The following is a 21,489-nucleotide window of genomic DNA, read 5'->3' as shown; positions in this document are numbered from 1 at the left end:
CGTTCTCTTTTTTTAATGCATTGTGGAAGTTTGGGAATTCATTATGGGATTTTTGGAGTGTCTTCTGTGTATTTTTATTAAAAACGCCCATAAACGCTAAAAAACATGCATAAACGCTTGTACAAAACGCTGTTAAAAGCGCGTTTTTCAACCAGCATTTTCTGCCAGCAATCTGGCATCCAGAAAAAGCTTTTTTGAGGCTCCAGTGTGCATGGAGCCTAAATAGCAAAACAATAATCTATAAGAAAATGTGATTATAAATATTGATCAGCGGAGATATAATCAGAGAATGGATCTCTGTTGATGTGTGGATTCCTCGTTATTATCCTGTCTTGAATTGTGATGGAGTGTAATGGCAGATCTGACATCTGTAGGAGCTCCTAGGAATGCCACATCTCCAGGATGAGTAATAAGAGGAATGACTCCCTCCCAGTCCAGCTGTGTGTGCTCAGAGCCGCCCTCAGCTCCACCTCTTGTACTCTCACATCTAAAGGACAGATAAAGAGGGGGGCTTTCCTACATCCAGATCATCAGAGCCACCACCTAGGGGTGGGCAAACCTCAACACTCAGCACCCGTGGGTGAAAGGATCCCTGCCTACTAAGGTATGAGTGCCATCCTCTCTCTGTAACTTCTCAGTCCTACAACTTTCCACTATGACATGCTGGAGACAGGGGATGGAGATCAGCTGATTTGTAATTGTAGAGCTAGGCACTTTATAGGGTCATAGGCTTCTGTCTGCAAGATCTGCTTTACAACAGGAGGTTACTGAATGGCTTAGTGGCAATGTGGTCAGTTTGGTGGCTGCCACCTGTACACATTTTACAATACAATGCAAGCCATAGGACATCTTGGAAATCACTTAATTTGGAAAGAAAGTGGGAATGATTTCCTAAAGGATTGGTTTCAGTGCCAGCCTGGAAAATCTGTGATAGCTTTCATCAGTTTAAAGCAAATTAAAAACATGTAGCACAAGCAGGCTCATGCTGGCCATACACTAACAGATTTCTTTCGTTTAGCCTGCAGGCTAAAGAAAAGAAATTAAATGGATTTCTTCATCCACACAAATGGCATGGATGGATGAGTTCCCTTTTCCAGGTCATTGTATTCTGGCAGCGCCAGCTGTAAGAATACCTGAATTGTGTCTGCAGCTCTGGTCAGCCAAAAATTTTCAGCCTGGCTCCTTCGACAAAAGTCGATTGAGTATATTTTTTTTTGTTGAATTGTTATTGTGGCCATACATGTAATGATCATTCTATTCTTCACAGGGTTTGACAATATGATCAAATCTGTGATTTATGGAAAAGAAACTTACTTAATACTTTGAATACTTTGTCATTAATTGATTTTGAGCATCGGATTAATAGAAAGTGTTCTGATCGGTCTAGACAGATAATCTGATCATAGGAAAGTAGATAGATTGATATGACTGATAAGTGTATGACACATTGAACGATTTTTTTTTTTCAATATTACGATCATATTTTTCTCCTAGACAGTAAATTGATTGACAATTTGATCATATATGAAATCATTCTGTGTTTGAAATTTCAGTTGATTGTATGGTTAACTTCAATCTATGATATAATAAGATACAGTAGATAAGATAAGAGGCTTGTGTTGTCATTGTATAAAAAAACCCATATAAAATTTCTATTCGCAGTCCCTGAATGGTGCATTACATAATTAAGTCGTTCACACAATAATAAAACCCTATGTACACCGTAATAATAATTAGACCTTATGTACACAGTAATAATAATAATAAAACCCTATGTACACCTTAATAATAATAATAAGACCCTATGTACACAGTAATAATAATAAAACCTGATAAATGATCATCTATATATTAGCTGGACCTTGTAGTTCTATCATGTATCATATTTTTCAGACAATTTAGAGTTGTTTTACAGGCGTATAACAGGCATTTTACAAGCATTTTTGCATGGGTATGAAGCTTCAGGAGCTTGTCCCTTGAGTTTACTAAGGGGAGGAGAGCAGTTTTATACAAGTAGAGGAGCTCTTCAGGTGTAAAAATGCACACAAAAAAAGTGCAAAAACGCACATATCATGCATTTATCAGGCACTCCCATTGTAGTCTATGGAACCAAAATGCCTGAATATATTGAAAAATAAGCTCCTGTACTTTTTTTAAGCATAGGATGTAGGGCAACTGAGAGTTCAAGTATGAAACGGGACAATTAGGAAGAATAGGATTTTGCATGTTCAGCATAGTCAGGTGTAGAACAACAGGCAGAAAAATGCTTGGGAGCTAAACATAGAAGAGTGATGGCAGAAAAAAGACCAAGTGATCCATCTTCTCTGCCCCGTTTTTTTTTTTCTCTATATATGATTTTGTATGTTTTTTTTTTTTTTTTTTACTTTTTTGTTTGAGTATACTGTAGATCTATGTTTGTCCCAAGTCTGTTTGAATTAACTTATTGTTGACTGGCTCACTCCCTCTGCTGGAATTCTATTCTAAGCATCAACTACTCTTTCAGTGAAATAATACCTTCTAGGGTTATTTTTGAAATTTTCTCCTCCTAGTTTGAGGTCATGTGCCCTTGTTTTAATCCCAGCTAAATACTAAAAAATACTGCCCTCCTGAACCTTAAAAAATAACGGTAAAAATGTGTGCTTTTTTAGAGAATGTCTCCCATAATGAGGAGAACATTTTGCAGACTCAACTTCATTTTGTAGGTCTTTATTTGTATTGAGGTTTGATTATAGAACTAGAAGACCCAGCTTTTCACATCATTGAGGGTGTATGTTCAGCACATCTATTCCCCATGCCACGTTTCTTTTCCATCCCTTCCTCCCACATCAGAAGGAACATTTTGGCATAACTACTGGATTGCTGTTCACCTTGGTTAGCTTGAGCTTTAACTGATCTGTTTTCAAGGTTTAAACAAAGCTAAGAATCCTTTGTAAAGTAACATCACTCATAGCCAATTCAAGCATCACTCACGTGAATGTACAATATCTAAATCACTTTGTAAATCCAGGATGCTACCTGTAATAATAAAAATAATCGCTGGTTATCTCCAGCAACCTACTCTATGCAGATATCTTATGATACGCTTAGACATCAGTCAGGTTAGCATTAGGACTAGTATGTCCACATAGCTATATGTTATTGGGGCTGATTTAACAACTGCAGTATATGAAAGAAGCACATTGCATTGTTGTCAATGACAACCAATCAAGTTTCACCTTTCATAATGTGGTCACAGGAATTCTATTTGGTTGCCACGGACCACAACTTTCTCATTCTATCTTTCTTGTCTCTTATGTTAGCACCATTGTGACATTATTTTCATGGTAACCTTATAGTATAAAAATCTGCTGAGTGTCTAACTACACATACAGTATCTATGACCCAACTTTTGACAGATCATTCTGATGAAATGTAAACTGGGTCTGGAGTCAGGAACCTTTTATGGCCAACTTAAGTTAGTGACATTGTTTTCTCAGGCATGGTCAATAATAGGCTGTTTAATGCAACATAATACTCCTTCACACTCTTCCTGCCTCCACACTGCCAAACAGACCTATTTTATCACGCTCATTAACACATTATCATCCAGTCCCCGTCATCTCTTCTCTACCTTTAACACTCTACTCTGTCCTCTACTGCCTCCACCCTCTAACACGCTCACTGCCTAGGAGATCGCCAATCACTTCAAAAATAAGGATTGATACAATTTGTGAGGAGATCTCCAATGCGCAGATACCTCCCCCATTCAAAACCCTATGTTCACAGATACAATCATTACTTCCCTCATTCAACCCTGCTAGTATTAATGAGGTTGCTAAACTTTTTTCTAACGCCCACCTAACGACCTGCCCTCTGGATCCTGCTCCATTGCAAATGCTACGCTCACGTTCTGACTCTATTCTACGCTCTCTAACTCACATTTTCAATCTCTCTCTCTCTCTTCTGGCATTTTCCCCAACTCTCTAAAACATGTGCTAGTCAGCCCAAACCTTCAAAAGCACCCCACTGGACCCCACCAGTCTTAACAATCTACGCCTCATCTGATTACTCTCCTCCTCCAAACTCCTTGAAAGACTGGTCTACACCCGACTGAGCGACCAACTATGAACAAACTTCTTGATCCCCTTCAGTCCGGATTTTGCCCTCAACTCTCCACAGAAACTGCTCTCCTTAAACTCACCAACGATCTACTAACGGCTAAAACCAAAAGACACTACTCTGTACTACTTCTCCTGGACCTCTCTGCTGCTTTTGATACAGTGGACCACCCCCTCCTCAAAAAAAAACCTCCACTCCTTTGGTCTCTGTGACTGTACTCTTTGCTGGTTCTCATCCTACCTATACCACTGCTTATTCAGTGTCACTTACAACTCTACTTCCTCCTCTCCTCTTCCTTTCTCTGTCGGAGTCCCCCTAGGTTCTGTTCTTGGACCTTATCTTTTTCTCAATCTACACCTCCTCCCTGGGTCTTTTGATTGCCTCCCATGGCTTTCAATGTCATCTCTATGTGGACGACACCCAAATCTACCTCTCCACCCCCCAATTCACTCCATCTGTCTCCTCAGGCATCACCAACTTACTAACAGATAAATCAGCCTGGATGTCACATCACTTTCTCAAACTCAGCCTATCCAAAATCAAGCTCATGATATTTCCTCCCCCATGTGCCACTTCCCCTGATTTCTCTATCAAAATCAACGCCTCAAGTATCAACCCATCCCCCCATGCCAAGGTCCTAGGTGTAATCCTGGAATCTGAACTCTCCTTTCGGCCCCACATCCAATTGCTGTCCAAAGCTTCCTGCTTCAACCTCCGCAACATCCCCAAGATACGCCCCTTCCTAATTTATGTCACCACAAAGCTTTGAATCCACTCCCTGGTCATCTCTCGCCTCGACTACTGCAACTCCCTCCTCATTGGCTTACCTCTAAATAGGCTATCCCCCCTTCAGTCCATCATGAACGCTGCTGCCAGGCTCATCCACCAAACTGCTTGGCGTCTGCTACCCCTTTCTGCCAATCCCTGCATTGGCTGCCATTCACCCAACAAATTCAATTCAAGATACTAACAGTAACTTACAAAGACAATCCACAACCTGACCCCCAGCTACATCTCTAACCTGGTCTCAAAATACCAAATAGTCCTCTTCGCTCCTCTCAAGACCTCCTGCTCTCTAGCTCCCTTGTCCCCTCATCCCATGCTCGCCTCCAGGACTTCTTCTGAGCCTCTCCCATCCTCTGGAATGCTCTACCCCAATCTGTCCGACTATCTCTCACTTTGTCTACTTTCAGACGATCCCTGAAAACTCATCTCTTCAGAGAAGCCTATCTGGGCCCCCACCTAACTGTACATTTATTTTCTCCATTAGCACATCCCCCACAGTTGTTACCTCTTGTACCTCTTGACCCTCCCTCTTAGATTGCAAGCTCTAATGAGCAGGGCCCTCTGATTCCTACTGTATTAAAGTGTATTGTAATTGTACTATCTACCCTCAAGTTGTAAAGCGCTGCATAAACTGTCGGCGCTATATAAATCCTGTATAATAATAATAATAACATGGGAATTGCAGGCACAGAGTTAATTGTGAACAGGTACTATTTTATGTTATACGTTTTTGCTTATTTTGTGTTTGGTTCAGAAAAAAAGAGAGGCTTCCACCATATCAGGAAAGAAAGTGTGGTGGTCCCATCCCTGGTTAGACAAAACATGGAAAAATATCCCTCTAAATGGGACTTTGGAAGACCACCAACACTGGATATGTATAAAAGAGTTTTATTCAAGATTGTACAAATTTAGACAGGTGAACAAGTATAAAAAGACACGTAGCGTCTGAATGTGCGTACAACAAGCATAACAGAACACAAAAGAGCCAAACTGTAGCATAGGATATAAAAAGACACTAATACTCTCCGATGGGTGAATACCCTGATACCTGACGCGTTTCCAGTTTTTTACACCTTCGTCAGGGGTAGAGAGTGGAGAATAATCACATATTAGCTCAATTGAAGCGATTCCATATCAGGAGCATGGAAATCAAATATCAGGAAGGGTACAAGACGCCGTCCAAAGAACATTGTTGGCTTGAGGAAATCAGTTCCCACATCGGTGTAATAGGTGTGTGACAGCGAATGGATTTCGGTTGTAAACAGTAAGTGCTTTAAAGGGCAGTGGGGATGGGGCTAACCAGAGCCTCAAATGGAGCTGCTAGGTTAGCAGGTAATAACCAATGGTTCCTGACTCCATGTGCCCTACGAGAGCGGTTGCTTGTTGTATGCACATTCAGACGCTACACGTCTTTTTATACTTGTTCACCTGTCTAAATTTGTACATTCTTGAATAAAACTCTTTTATACATATCCAGTGTTGGTGGTCTTCCAAAGTCCCATTTAGGGGGATATTTTTCTTTGTGTTTGGTTCAGGTTAAATTTTTCTGTGCATTGCATGTAGTAGTTTTAAATAATTTGTATAGCAGCTGGAAAACTTTGAATAGTGATCCCCAAATGGCAGAATTTTCATCATTCTTTACCTCCTACAAAGTCTAATGGATCTCTGGTTGCTATATGAAAACTTGCTTGCCATTTAAGAATAGATGGTTGTTCTTTTCTGTAAAAAAAAAAAAAAAAATAGATGGTTGCATGCTGGGTTTATGGAATAAAAAGCATTTAGAGATGATTTTAGAACCTGGAACAGTCTGAGCACAACAGAATCAATTCAGAATGTTATCAAAATACAGACTTGCATTTAAGCTGTGCTGCACACCGAAATGGCAGAATCCTACATAATGTATCAGTCAGGACTACAAAGAATACTCTGTTGCAGAAACATGCTTTTCTTCATCCATGAAACAGGAAGGATTTTGACCAGGTGGTACAGTGGGAAGCCTGGACCCCAGATGAAAAAGGCACATGCTGGAAACAGAACATCCTCTTTGTCTGTCTTAGAATCTACAAATGAGAATTGTTTTTGGTATTCTACTTGTGATCTCCTATGTTGAAATATTTCCAATATGAACACTTCTGTTTTTCTGCTGGCAAAGTTCAATCAACCCAATGTTGGTACATGTTATGACCTGAACATGGCAAAATTGCAGGTATCAGATACCAGCCCTCTAAAATGAACAAACATATTTATGCTGCCCATACACTCACAGAGGTTGTATGTTTTCCCCTCATTTTACTTTGCCTTGTCTGACCTGGCAGTGTAGTTGGAGTGTAAGGGACAGTTGGTGCCTGTAAAGTGCCTAACCTGACACACTGCATAGCAGCTCTGTAGTCGATACATGATTAAATGTATTTTTTAAATACAAGCAGTATAAGTGCTTGAATTTGATTTGATATCGGTCTTATTGAAGTTCCTGAATAGTTGATTGGAGTGTGAGAGAGAGAGACAGTGCTAGACCCAATCAGTTCAGAGAAATGATCATTGGTTCTTTACTACCTGTATCGTTGCATTTGGTCATTTATTTGTAGAATTACTTTTTCCCATTTACATGCATCCATTTTATTGTATATATGGTTAGGTCATGTGTAATGTTTTTTAGATGCTAAATTAATAAACTACAATACTTTTATACAAAAACTATAAACTTCTACTACTTTCTACTTTATTAGAGGTAACCCCGTGAAAAAAGTCCCGCTAGAGGAATCGCACTCCTTCAGGGGGTGCTTAGGTTTGGCAAAAATTGGGATGGGGGCTTACCTCTAGAAAAATATACAGTGCCTACTGGGATGACACCTCCCTCCTTTCTAATCAGTTCAGAGAGAGACAGTGGTAGAAGCCAATCAGTTCATGCGCTGATGAGAAATGCGGATAGGAGGAGAAAGCAGAGCAACAGAGATGAATTCATAACTGTGCTGCTTCTTTTTTCACTGTCCAGTCACATGCTGGGGTGGGTCCAGGATAACTTGAGCTTAGAGGGGGCAGGTGAAAGATGCTGGTTTTATCTCACAGAGTACAACTAGAATTGGACTGAATTGGTGCTGAATATTGCAGCCAAAGCTTGTGTTGATATTTTATCTTTTAATGGGCTATCAATTTCAACTTTGTTATTTTTGGCTGGAGTTCTTAAAACAATTTACCATGCTGTCAGATGTAGGGAGACCCTGACCCTCTGACTGCCTCCTAGACAGCACTGCTCATACTTCTGTCTTGACAGGTTCCTTGCAAGAATGACAGAGAATGTATGCGTTATGCTGTTATGATGTTGTTTCCTGCCTGCAAGCTTGTACCCACAGTTATGCTGGTCACTTATTGCAATCTTCAAGCGATTTGAAGCATTTTTAGCCAGCCTTTGCTTACAAAGGCAACTAAAAGAAACCTACTACCCACAGTTTCTATCAACACAGTGAAATGACCTATAGTTTGAGTGATAGGCTGGCTTGATCCATTTTGTTTTTGCTTTTAAAAGTAGTTGAAACTGCTTGAAATGTGCTGTTTCTGGTCAGTTTTAGTGATGATGGAATTAGAAGAATTGCCAATTCATCACTTTCTAATTCTCTTAAATATTTCCATGTAAGCATTTTCTACCATCTTCTTCCTGGTGCAAACAGTACTTGATCAGTAACATCTTGGACCAAGAAGAAGGTGGTAGACCTCCAAAAGCTTGGTAATGCCAATAAAAAAACGTAACGTAAAGTAATGAGGATTGGACAGATCTTCATGGAAATATTCATTCAGATCAGAAAATTTGTAATTCAATAACTTGCCTTGTTTCTACGTCTATTCGTTCATCACCGCATGCTATGGAGATCTTTACCCTGTTGTACGTGCCTGCTGTAAATAAAATACTGTCACAATACTCCTAAGTCAGTATTATTGTTGGACTATTCAAAATGTGAATTTTCTGATGAAATGGGGGTGAAAAAAAGAAGACATCATTAGCATCTTGTGCAAGTCTCCAGAAAAAAGAACATGTGGATATCCCAGCCACAAATCAGCATAGGCAGTAGAAGTCACATCTTTATAGGTGAGGTTCAAGGGCAGTACAGCTTTGGGTATTATTAAAATTTTTAAGAAACTTAATCTAAATCTGTGGTCTGTGGTCATATGGTTGTGCTAAGGTAGGCAGCAGAGTAAAAGAAATCTATGAGAGGGCATATTGTTTAAATCTCCATACCAATCCTCTAATTGGCCATTGAGCACTTGTCTATACACTGAATGGTAAGTAAGCCAAACGTATTATTATCATGCTGTCCATAATCATTATGGTAGATTAAACATTTTCTTTTTACACATGTTATTTTCTGCATTTGTTTTCCTGGGAGGAACAGTCTTGAACCATTTCATACAGCGCTGGACAAGATTAATTATTTTTCAGTGCCTGATCTCATTAAGGGCTTTAGGGTAAACTGCAGGGTGATTTTTCATTGTAATTAAGAAACAATTTTAGTCTAAATTTAGCTGCTTTAAAACTGACTAAGGTGACACTTCCAGTGAGTCTGTGATGAATGCCAATGCATATATCTACATTTAGGCAGATCTGAACATGCAGTATATAATATATACATGTATCTAGTGTAGGTGTTCATTTATCTTATGTCAACATCTCAGCTATCGTGGCTGAACTGAAGGTTACTACTACAGTGTTTGCTTTTAAAATGTAAAATACCTATTATCAAAGCAAAAAATCTATGATGTCATTGGGAATGCTAATGTCTATGATTTTATATCATTGGTTGACATTTGTCTGTGCCTACTGCAAGTAAAGGGATGTAGTAAATGTAACCATGTTCAGGCAATGTGTCGAACATCCCTCCAGAGAGAATTCTGAACACTAAGCAAACAACTAAATATACAAAATGACACATATATATATATATACGTATTAGAGCAGTTTTACCTCTCTGCTACCTCCTCCTTTCAGCATGCTCCTTGTGTTGCTTTTCCCTCTCCCAGTATGGGTTCTGCTATATGATGACTGAAATAGGCTAATACCAAATGAAATCCAGGTACTTATACTGCTTATCTTTTTAAAAAAAATGCATTTAAAGAGGTATTTATGAATACAGTGCTGCATTATTTGTGTTTTTTTATACCTGCTTAGAGTTCAGCTTTAAGGGATGCTATAGAGGTACATCACAGTAGCACTGTTATGAGTAACGTTAGACAACTAGTGTTAAAAAAGAAGTACAGCCAAAGCTTTTTTTTGGCAATGCTACTCGTGTGAGTCACAAGTGCACTAACTTTTGCTCTCCTGTGTCCTGTGAGGTCACAGAGCTGTTCCAGGCTCTGGAATGATCCTGATCACATTGCCGTGATCCACCAAGCTGACTGAGAGCCGAAGCCAGCTATGCCTGCCCCCTATTCAGCCCAGCACTCTGGTGAACACTGGAGGGGCAAAGCTCAAAGCTGACCGAGAACTGAATGATCAGTGGTCATGTGATCATTCAGTTCTCAGCCTTAGAGCCAACAGGGGACAGCTGCAACAGAGATGCTGCAGCATAGAGGTGAGTATGGTTTTCTTTTTTTTTTTTTTTAACTGACCCAAACTTCTTTAAGGCTCCATGCACACTACAAAATGCCAAAAAAGCACTGGATGAAAAATGCTCATAATAGCATTTTTGTGCTAGTAGCGTTTTAGCAGCAGCATTCAGCATTTTTTTCTGCTAGCTCCCAAAAACACAAAACATTTTTTTTTCTGTTCCTAGAAACTGAAGTTTCAAGAATGCTTCTGGACTTAAAATAGTGTGCATGGACACATAGGATAACACTATTTGCTTCTAGAAGCAGCTGCTGCTAGGAGGGTTGCATGGAGCCTAAGAGGAATTGACCTTTGTAAAGAAAAATATCACGTCAAGGTAGATATCTGGGTAAGGATGATGGAACAGGTTCAGGTGTTAAAAATGGGTTTGGAGTAGGGCAACAGGCCACTTGATCTTGTCTAGTACAGGTCTACAGAATCAGACCCTCACAATACTCTTCTATTTATCAACCTTTTATATGTTGCAAATGTTGACTTTTCTGTACCTCTTTTGCCTACTTACTATGTAGGGTAGTCTAAATGGATATGGTATATTATACAAAACACAGATCTCTGTTAATAGAGTGAACTTTCAGATTTTAGCACAGCTGTAGGTTGATGGAACGCAAAACAAGCCAATTAATTGATTTCACTTGTTTCCTGGAATTGCTCTTTAAGAAGTGTACAGGACACCAGGGTTGGGTACTGAACGGCAGGTATATTTCCCCACTATTTGGGTTGTAGTCCTATTAAAGGGGGACAATTTGAAGATATGTTGAGTACTCAGGGGTTCTCACTCATGCAGGGTGAGTTCTGAGGTAGTCTGGCTAGTGAAGAGAGGACCGACTTTCAGTACTCTCTGGATTGCTAAATCTCTATCAGGGAATTTTGGAGATTCATAGAGTTTTGGGTGGGAAGAACTTCCAAACCCTGATTACAGGGACTTTGATCCTGAAGGAGTTAACCAGTCTTTGTGTGAGTCCATAAAAAGGAAGAATCAGTGGGCACTTGGCAGAAAGAGAGAGTGAGCTGGGCACACCTGAATAAGCAGGGTGAGCTAAGCTTTGGATTGAGCCACAGTTGCTGACTTTGCTTCAGCAGAGCATCACGGAAGCATCACCAAAGCTTCATCGAAGCACCACTGAAGCATCAAAAACACATTATAAAAGCATGCTGAAGTCAAAGCAAGTGTAAATGAGCCCTAAAGGTTTAGCAGTATATAATTTACAGTATTGATATACAATACGTACAGATCATATAGTAGTAAATTGTTAGCAAGGGCACAAAGAGAGATTATTACAATTCCAGGAGGTGAAAGCCTACAGGGGGCTCATCCATGTGCCTATGAGTACAGAGTAGACTGCAGAGGAAGAAGTAATGGCATGTTCCAAATGTATTCTTTGTTGGGGGGTGAAGAACCACTGTGCAAATTGCTGCCTAAACCAGAAGAGGCAATAAAGAAAAGTCACAAGGATATATGGATTACAGACAACAAGATTTCTCTATTTCCATACCTAATGATATAAAATCTATATAAATAAAATAATTTTTCAATATCTTAGAGGATAAAGAAGGCTACTAGGAGGTTGATTTAGTGTTTAGCCACCATTTAAAATAAAGTCTACTTATGTGGAACAAATTACTGTTTCAGTCAAAATGCAAAACCTAAAAAAATGTAATATCATGTTTAGCAAGGATAAAACCATGTACATATGTGGATGCCACGTAGGAATGCTAAATATACATTTTATAGCAGCAGGGATCAGGGCAGAAGAAAGCACCAAATCTGCTGAAAACTTGTTCGATAGACAACTGAATATACAAGCAGATGCACCCATAGCCTAGTAAAGTGTCTCATGTAAGAAGGTAAAATAGTTTTTTAAAGGACGGGTTTGGTTTAGAATTAAATCTCTGTAGCCCCCCTCCCTAGCCCTCTATCTTCCTGTAAATTAAAACTGCTTTAGCTGGGTGCCTACTTACCCCTTTCTGATGGTGGAGGCCTCCTGTGGTGTTTATACCCTCAGTTCTGAAATGTTTTCGCCACTGCAGTAACTTCTATAAACTTGAATAGGCTGTACCTTTACCTTACTGGAGTAAGGGTCCATTCAAGGCTATGAGAAGTTACTATGCAGGTGTGGGCAATGCTGAAAAGGTTTCTGAACTAAGTGTGTAAACACTGCGAGAGGGCATCACCATCAGAAAGCTTTAAGTAAGCACCTGGGTGGGGGGTTTAACCCTAGAAATGGTTAGGGGACTATGGACGAAGGTTGGCTAGATTTAAAAGTGACAATAAACTAGATCCTTATATTTCAAAAGTAATCCATACACCTCCACTGGGTAATGGCCCTGTAATCTATTTTTCATGAAAATCCTTTCTGACTGAGTTTTTTTCTGCCTCCTTGAAATGTCTTCTGTAAGCTCCCAAACCTCCCCCCCCCCCCCCTTCCATTTGGAACTAGCAGTGCACATTAGTTGCGGGGTCATGTGCACAGGACACTTCCTGTTGTCCATAGTCCCTGGTCTTCAGAGTATGAAACAGAGGGTGGCTACACTCTTCCAGTGGGACCATGGATAATTAATGTTGCCACCCTCTAACAGGAAGTTGGATAATGGCAGCAGCTAAAAAGATTTGGGGGATCTGGAGGAGGCAGAGATCTACTGAAGGTATTTTTTTGATTTAAGAATGCATTTTAAACCAGGGTTTAGTGTCACTTTAATGATGGCAATGATTAAGCACATTTGTATTGTGTGAAACGTGTCTACCAGGCAGCTTCTTGGTGCCCTGTAGTGTCATTTTTGGGATTTCCAATGCTCATGCGTACCCCCAAAGGGATGCAGCGTGGCGATCGGTGGTGAGTTGTATCCCTCGACACAGCGCATCACCGATCAGGGTAAAAACAGATGACATAGACTCTTTACCATGTAATCAGTTTACACTTATAATTAGTGTAGCTTATTAGTGTTCATCGGTGCAACATATCAGTGTTCATCAGTGCAACATATCAGTGTTCATCAGTGCCCATCAGTGCAGCCTCATCAGCGAAGAAAAACAATTACTTAGTTGCAAAATTGTATAACAGAAACGAGGAAAAGTTTTTCCAAAATGGTATTTTTTCGTGTGTTTAGCAAAAAAATAAAAATCCAGTGGTGATAAAATACCACCAAAAGAAAGCTCTGTCTCAAAAAAAATGATAAAAATGTCATATGTGTACAGTGTTACATGACCACGCAATTGTCATTTAAAGTGTGAAAGCTGAAAATTGGCCTGAGCAGGAAGGAAGTAAAGGTGCCCTGTATTGAAGTGGTTAAGCACCAAGAGCCTTACATTCATAACACTTTCATTCACATCCTGAAAAAATAACTGCTGGCATCTGTGTTTACAACAAAAACATTCCACCAATGCATCGATGGAGCCAAAGTAAAGGTGCACTACAGGCTATTCCCTGAAGACCCATTGGACAACTTCCTACAAAACTAAAAAGAATGTTTTTGCATCTACATAATTACGGCTTGATTGACACATATTCCCTTGGAAATATGACCACCTCAGACACATCTGTAAAGCAGTTGATAGACTGTAAATTCTGGATGAGAAAGTCGATTACTCTTTCTAGTCTTTGAAATCGTTTCGTCCCAGACTGGGACAAACCTTAAACAAAGAAACACAGAAGGATAACATTTTTTAAAACAGTAAAGTTGCTGCATGAGACTGAATTGTCTACCAGAAACAAATAAGACAAAAAATAAGTGCTTCCCGACTTGGTGCATCATTCACTCTGCATTGCCAGTGCCTTCTGGCATCAAGGTACTAAATTGTAATTGTAGATCTGAAATGATAAGCTTCATACTGGGGCATTCAGTATACCATGGTCTAGTATGAGAAGACTCATCAGGTGTAGGATAGCTGCAAAGTCTTTCAGTAAAACAATAAATTGCATATTTGCGCTGCTGTGAAACAAGCTTGGCTTGTTTTATTTATTTTTTTTCAGAGAACATACTTGCAAACTGTGGGTTATTTTTTGAAATATCCAGAAATCTTCAAACACCCAAAACATCTTAAAAGATCATTACTCAAAAGACATGCTGATAGGTAAATTAGATCCTGTCTAAATTGGTCCTAGTATGTGTATGTATGAATGTGAGTTAGGGACCTTAGATTGTAAGCTCCTTGAGGGTAGGGACTGATGTGAATGTATAATATATATGTAAAGCGCTGCGTAAATTGACGGCGATATATAAGTAGCTGAAATCATAAATAATAATAATTACAAAACTAATTTTGGTGTCTGAAAGACATTTTATTCCAGGGAGCAGATAACATGTCTGAAAGTATGTGGTGGAATGCTACAAAAAACATTTAGAAAAACAAAATTGTGCTAGGACAGGTGGATTCTGTATGAATGGGCCTTGCACCATCTGCGGTGTGTGCTTCTCTCTATTGTGTTCTTGGACTGAGGACCCCAAAGCGTGTTTCAGAGGTCACTTGTTGAGTTTTTGTTCCAATCTTTATTTTTTCACTGAAGATTTTATTGGTGTTATTTAAGGTTTGTTCCAGTCTGGGACTAAATTATTTCAAAGACTACAAATACAAAAGAAGCTCAGGCTGCTCAGAATGTACCACATCCATAAACTCGCTAGAACCTAAATTTATGTGCTTTTACTTTACTGGTACAGATGGGACAGACATATAAAAAGTTTATACAAAGCTTATTAAGTTGAAAAACACATGTTTAAAAGAAAAGCTTCACATTTATGCCCCATATAGAAAGAAGGACCAACAAAGAACATATATATTACTCCATAGCTGTATGAACCCTCCGCCCCAAAAAAAAAAAAAAAAACACGAACAGAATATTCAACTTTCTTATCCAGAATTTCAAGTCTGTCAACTGCTCTGCAGATGTATCTGTAGGGGTTATATTTCTGCTTGTATTCTCTTACAATGTCCATTTTTTACAATCTGGCCTTCCATATGATCATGAACCAAGCTGTTATTGCTGTCCTAACAGTATCTGTGTAAAGAATTTGTAATAGAAGTTGTTGTAAGCTCTTTATTGCTCATCTTTCATGTCAAAGCTCTTTAGCAATCACAAGTCTAAGGCCAGCCATACAGTACATGGATTGAAATTTGGCCGGTTCAGCAGGGACTGGCCACATTTGGATCCATGTATGGGCAGACTGATTGTATGATCATCACAAAGGATAAAGTTACATTATCCTGATTGGCTGGAACTATTGAGGTCATCCAATAGAAAAAAATTAAGAATTGCAGCCAATGGAGAATGAAAGTATGAAAGAAGCTAAGGTGAAATGTAGATTTTTACACAGAGTTTTTACAACTGCTTTCTAGAAATTGCTAGAGCTGTGACATAGAAAAGGAAGCTGCAAAGAGTTCACAACAGCCTCTATGCATGGGCACTATCAGATGATATAGCAAGAGGAATTAAATAAGTCACTTTAAAAAAAAAAAAAAAAAATTTACAAAAAAGTGTGCTGTATCAAATAGAGGTTACAATGCAGAAAGGTTCCCAGCCGAGTCAAGTGAAAGGGTGCCATATTACATCACTCCCACTGTGAGTTCACCAACCTCTGCCATACAAGTATTCAGTTAGCTACAGTATATGAGCATATTTTACTTTAAAGAAAGTGAAAAAAATGTTCCTGCTTTATAAAGTGTTTTATTATTAAGCAGAGCTCCATCTGTTTTGAAATAAGTATGAAGCCGGGGCCCTTTTAAAGATTAAAGTAAAAACCTTGAAGTGGAACTATGGGCAGAATCCTTATCGCAGTAAATAGGACATAAGAATGGATACTGGCCTGTGTCTGCAATTTCGTTTTTGGATGCACTGCAGAAAAGCAAATTATTCACATCAGATCTTGGACTAATATTATTACTAAAGCTTGAATGTTAGTCTCTGGGAGTTCAGGAAAAAGCCATGGCCATATTAGACTAAGGCTAATAACTTTTCACTGTAAAAGAAATCTATACTGACAGAAGTACAGAGGATGTCCTAATATTAGTTGCCTGCCTCTGCCTGAATTCAGTGCTTTCCAGTTACTGAGCCAGAAACAAGCATTCATATTAATTCTACCCACCCTTTATGCTCCAGGTGTATGTACCTTATGTGTTCCCCATCTTCCAACTCCCTTCCAAGCTGATATAATGACTGGATCTTTAAAACTTTCCCAAATGGAGACTGTTTAACATCATATTGCTGGCAATAGTGAGCTCTTATTGGTCAGCACTGGACACATGACCATGCTGCCCATTGAGAATCTCTTCCTTATTTCAGGACGCTGCCCCAGAAGAAAGGAGCCTCAAAGCGAAGTTCATTGGTCATGTGGCCAGCGCTAAACAATGAGCGTTCACCATTATTTGCATTATGCCAATACACAGCCTCTAATGCTGTGTAGTGAGGTTTTGATGTGCTGCACCTCTAAATAGGCTAGAGTGAGGTAGATGGAAGGGATCACATAAGGTACATACAGTGGGGGTTGGAGGGGTGGGGAGAGTGTTGTGAGTTAGGTCACCTTTTCCTTTTTTGTGAAAAAGTGAACTAACCCTTTTAAAGCCATTGGATCAGCATGACAACCAATCAACTAGAAATTTCAGAAGTAATGGCAACCTCTATATGCTTTCAGTACAGGTATCCATTAAAACTGGACACATATGATTTACACAAGCTCTGTGGTTAATCAGATGATTTTAGTACACCCAAATCTATCTAACTAGCCTTTGCAGTAAAGTGCAGATGGAAGTGCAAGCTAGTTGGTAAGCATGCTGGGAATTGTTTGTTTGTTTGTTTGTGATGTGCATTGTCCTTGTCCTATATCTGCATCTTACTGCAAAGACTAGCTATAGATTGGGGTGGTTGCCACTTGTTTGTACAGTTTGCTGAATTTTGATGCGGAGATGCACTGGATGCCTTCAGCTGCCATTTTGCTACGGCTGGGCATCCCATGTGTCTCTGTACCTTTTAACGAGGAGTAGACACCCTCCAGGCAAACCTGCCCTTAATCTATCCACTGATATATGATATTTGCTCCAACTTGGAGACTCTTAAAATTATAGAGTTAGGACCGCAGTGCAGAAAGGTACTTTGACGTAGACCATGCGGCTTACACGTACATTTTTGCAAATGGGTGCAAACTAAGCCCTCTGTTTTTAAGGAAAATTATTAGACAGGGACCAATTTGTTTTTTGCAGGTTAGCTGGTAAATTTTTGTTGGTTTTTGTTGGCCTCTGACAAGTCAGAGCTAGAGCCTTTCAATGAGCAGAGAACACTAGCTTTGCAGATAGCAAAGCTATAGGTCTGACGTGGCATGTCAGACCTCTGCAGGGAGTCCACTGCTCCTGCACTTTCTAAAGAAAACAAACACTTTGCACACATTTTATTTTGATGCTTCTGGATTGTATTTAGGAGATTTAAGCTGAAAGTTCAATTACACTTGAAACCATTGCTGAGAGGTTCTTTTTATCTTATCTATGAACATGAGGAAGCAGTGGCCACATAAACACCAGTGTGATTTCTCTGACCTCAAATAGATGTGCTGTACAGTTCTGCTCTGGAGTAGGACACTGTTGCATCTCAGCTTGGTGATTTTGGTTTTAAAACTAAAAGCTGATCATGCATTTTACAACATGGTTGTACAATCTCATTTACATTTACCAGCAACTACAGTCTAACCGAACATATCGAATCAGAAAGCTCTCGCACTACATGGTTATTGGTACATTTAAAGGAGATTGTACTAAAAATGCAACAAGTGTGGCCAGTTTTGGAGCGGTAGATGGTGGCAGCTAAGGGGGGACCCAGGCATAGTTAGCTATACCACTGAAACATAAATCCTGGGGGATAGCACTAATGGGCTACCTCCTAATTATTGTGGTGTACAGCGATCATGTCAAGCCATGGCATCTCCATGTGACTGAAGTGAGAGGAATCCAGCAAGTTCTAGAGATCTTCTTTTCACACATAAAGCTCAGGGGTATATGTAGGATATACTCCCATAATAGGGGAATGTGCAGTGTAATTCTGCTCATCATGCATCCATGAGAGAAAGGAATGTTTAAGGATAACACTGAGGCGACAGCTCCAGATCAGACTAGTTTTCTTAAAACCGTGAGATTTGTCTTTTGGCAAATTGTATTCTGGCAGCATTAGAGAAATATGTGATTAAATGCAATCTATCTAGCCACTAGCATTGCAGATCTTTGTCTGACATGTCTTTCATTATCACAGAAATAGTTTCAACTCTCTGACACGTTTTTTTTGTGGTATCAGCAAAATTATTTCCCTTAACATGCACTTCTGAAGTGGACTGGATTTGAAGTGCTGTCATATTCCAAGAAAACTGTGGGCTTCTTTTCCTGTGTGGTTTGGGACAGTTTTCTTGTGTCTCGTTTAATGCACAGAATTTTTGGAAATGAAGTTGGGCAGTAGACTCCAGTATTTTTATTGCAGGATGTCGATTGATTTAATGTACTAGTCACATCTATTTGTTTTGTAATCTCCTTCCGATCCTGCATGTCCTTCAGTATAAAAGTTTGTATTTCTAGTTTTTTCATTCACAGATAAGAAACTGCCTGTACATTTTAGGTTTTAAGAAATGTCTGTATATATAGCAATGTATTTATTAGCGGATGTGTATAGAATCATTTTTAAAAGTTTTTTTCTTTATATACTAAAATATTATTCCAGTAGCAAAGAAATCAGACTTGACAATGTGGCCCTAGAGACATTTAAAATTCTAAAACCTATATAGAGTGAAGAATTAAGCCCCTTGCATACTGTTGACTGGCTTCTCAATCACTCTCCATTCTCTGCTAATGATGCCCAGTCACTTATTTTTACAATCACCTGTTGTGGAGTTACTACAGTGCCTTGCAAAAGTATTCACCCCCTTTGCTTTTTACCTATTTTGCTACATTACAGCCTTTAGTTCAATTTTTTTTTTAAATCTGCATTATATGTGATGGATCAGAACACAATAGTCTAAGTTGGTGAAGTAAAATTAGAAAAATATATATACATAAAACTATTTTTCAGAAATAAAAAAAATGATAACTGGCATGTGCGTATGTATTCACCTCCTTTGTTATGAAGCCCATAAAAAGCTCTGGTGCAACCAATTACCTTCAGAAGTCACTAAATTAATGAATGATGTCCACCTGTGTGCAAGCTAAGTGTCACATTATCTGTCATTACATATACACTCCTTTTTGAAAGGCCCCAGAGGCTGCAACACCGAAGCAAGAGGCATCACTAACCAAACGCTGCCATGAAGATCAAGTAACTCTCCAAGCAAGTAACGGACAATGTTGTGGAGAAGTACAATTCAGGGTTAGGTTATAAAAAAATATCCAAATCTTTGATGATCCCTAGGAGCACCATCATAACCAAATGGAAAGAACATGGCACAACAACAAACCTGCCAAGAGACGGCAGCGCACCAAAACTCACAGACCGGGCAAGGAGGGCATTAATCAGAGAGGCAGCATAGAGACCTAAGGTAACCCTGGAGGAGCTGCAGAGTTCCACAGCAGAGACTGGAGTATCTGTACATAGGAGGACAATAAGCCATACGCTCCATACAGTTGGCCTTTATGGCAGAGTGGCCAGAAGAAAGCCATTACTTTCAGCAAAAAACAAAATGGCACGTTTTGAGTTTGCGAAAAGGCATGTGGGAGACTCCCAAAATGTATGAAGGAAGGTGCTCTGGTCTGATGAGACTAAAATTTAACTTTTTGGCCATGAAAGAAAACGCTATATCTGGCGCAAACCCAGCACATCACATCACCCAAAGAACACCATCCCCACAGTGAAACATGGTGGTGGCAGCATCATGCTGTGGGGATGTTTTTCAGCAGTCGGGACTGGGAAACTGGTCAGAGTTGAGGGAAAGATGGATGGTGATAAATACAGGGATATTCTTGAGCAAAACCTGTACCACTCTGTGTGTGATTTGAGGCTAGGACGGAGGTTCACCTCCCAGCAGGACAATGACCCCGAGTCACTGATCTTCAACAAGCATATTCAGACTAGATGGCCATAACACCCAATCTGCACATGCCCTTCCTAGGTTGGTGTCTCATTAAGTAAATGAGGGATGATAAGGATACTATCTCTTTTAACATTTACCTTTAAAAACAAGTTGAGTGGCAGCTACCATGTTCCTGTCAACTATACATGATTACAGAACTAACCAGGGTTTAGTTAGAAGATCAAAAATGAATCGCTTATGTAGATTTAACACACTAATGTAATTTTAAAAGTTGTTTCCAATTATTTATAATTTTTGAATAAAATATAAAATATTACCTGATGACCCTGGTGACCATTATCACACCTGGGGAAAACCACAAGCAGTCGTACTGACACAAATTGTACAGACATGATCTATGCTTGACACTCTCAAGAAAGCAACACAGAAAAATATCATGCAGCCAGCACTGAAGTGAATGCATGTACACAGAAAGTGGTCATAAAAGGTGGTCACCAGGAACCCCTGCTGGGGTACTTGCATCTTATCAAAGTTGGGTACATTCACAAGTGAGAATGCACCCTTTATGTTAAGTCATAGTTTGGAGCTCAGCCTTGCTGTGTCAAGATTCAGTCTCCTCCATTATCCTACATTTTACAGAGTTTTACATAGTTAGGGTAATTTCTTCATAGTTTTTATTGTGAGTTTTACTATGATAAAGGTTTTCAAGTTGGTACGAATCCATCTACCTATTTATCTATCAATGCCACTCTTGGGTATCACTAATGAATGTTTAACATCTGTGCTATGCGCAAATTTATTTTGCTTTCTCCTACATCTAAGCGCCTTTTATTCTGCTTTTTGCCTAAGAAAATACATCATTTTCCAAACACATTGTGCTGGATGATTTCTAAAAGGCTTAAGTCAATCCAAGATCCATCACAGCTCTGGAGTGTGAAACATTCAGCCGCTGCCCTCTCAGGACATATCCCATAAAATATCCTTGTATCCTTGGGTGGCCTTATGTCTGTTTTCAACCAGCCTGT

General features: G+C 39.4%; 1 protein-coding gene across 1 annotated transcript in view; it reads left to right on the top strand.

Annotated features, from left to right (window-relative positions):
- The first annotated feature begins 445 nt into the window (after nucleotides 1-445).
- The window catches only part of SERPINF1 (serpin family F member 1), a 133,688-nt gene continuing 112,644 nt past the window's right edge, over nucleotides 446-21,489 (top strand). The window contains exon 1 of the mRNA XM_073616622.1: nucleotides 446-604. The gene's annotated coding sequence lies outside the window, so the exon portion shown is untranslated. The remainder of the gene's footprint in view (nucleotides 605-21,489) is intronic.

This window comes from Aquarana catesbeiana, linkage group LG02 (assembly GCF_042186555.1).
Source record: "Aquarana catesbeiana isolate 2022-GZ linkage group LG02, ASM4218655v1, whole genome shotgun sequence".
In the NCBI taxonomy this organism is placed as follows: Eukaryota; Metazoa; Chordata; class Amphibia; order Anura; family Ranidae; genus Aquarana; species Aquarana catesbeiana.
Note: the sequence above shows the minus strand (reverse complement) of the source record. Positions and strands in the feature narration are given on the sequence as shown.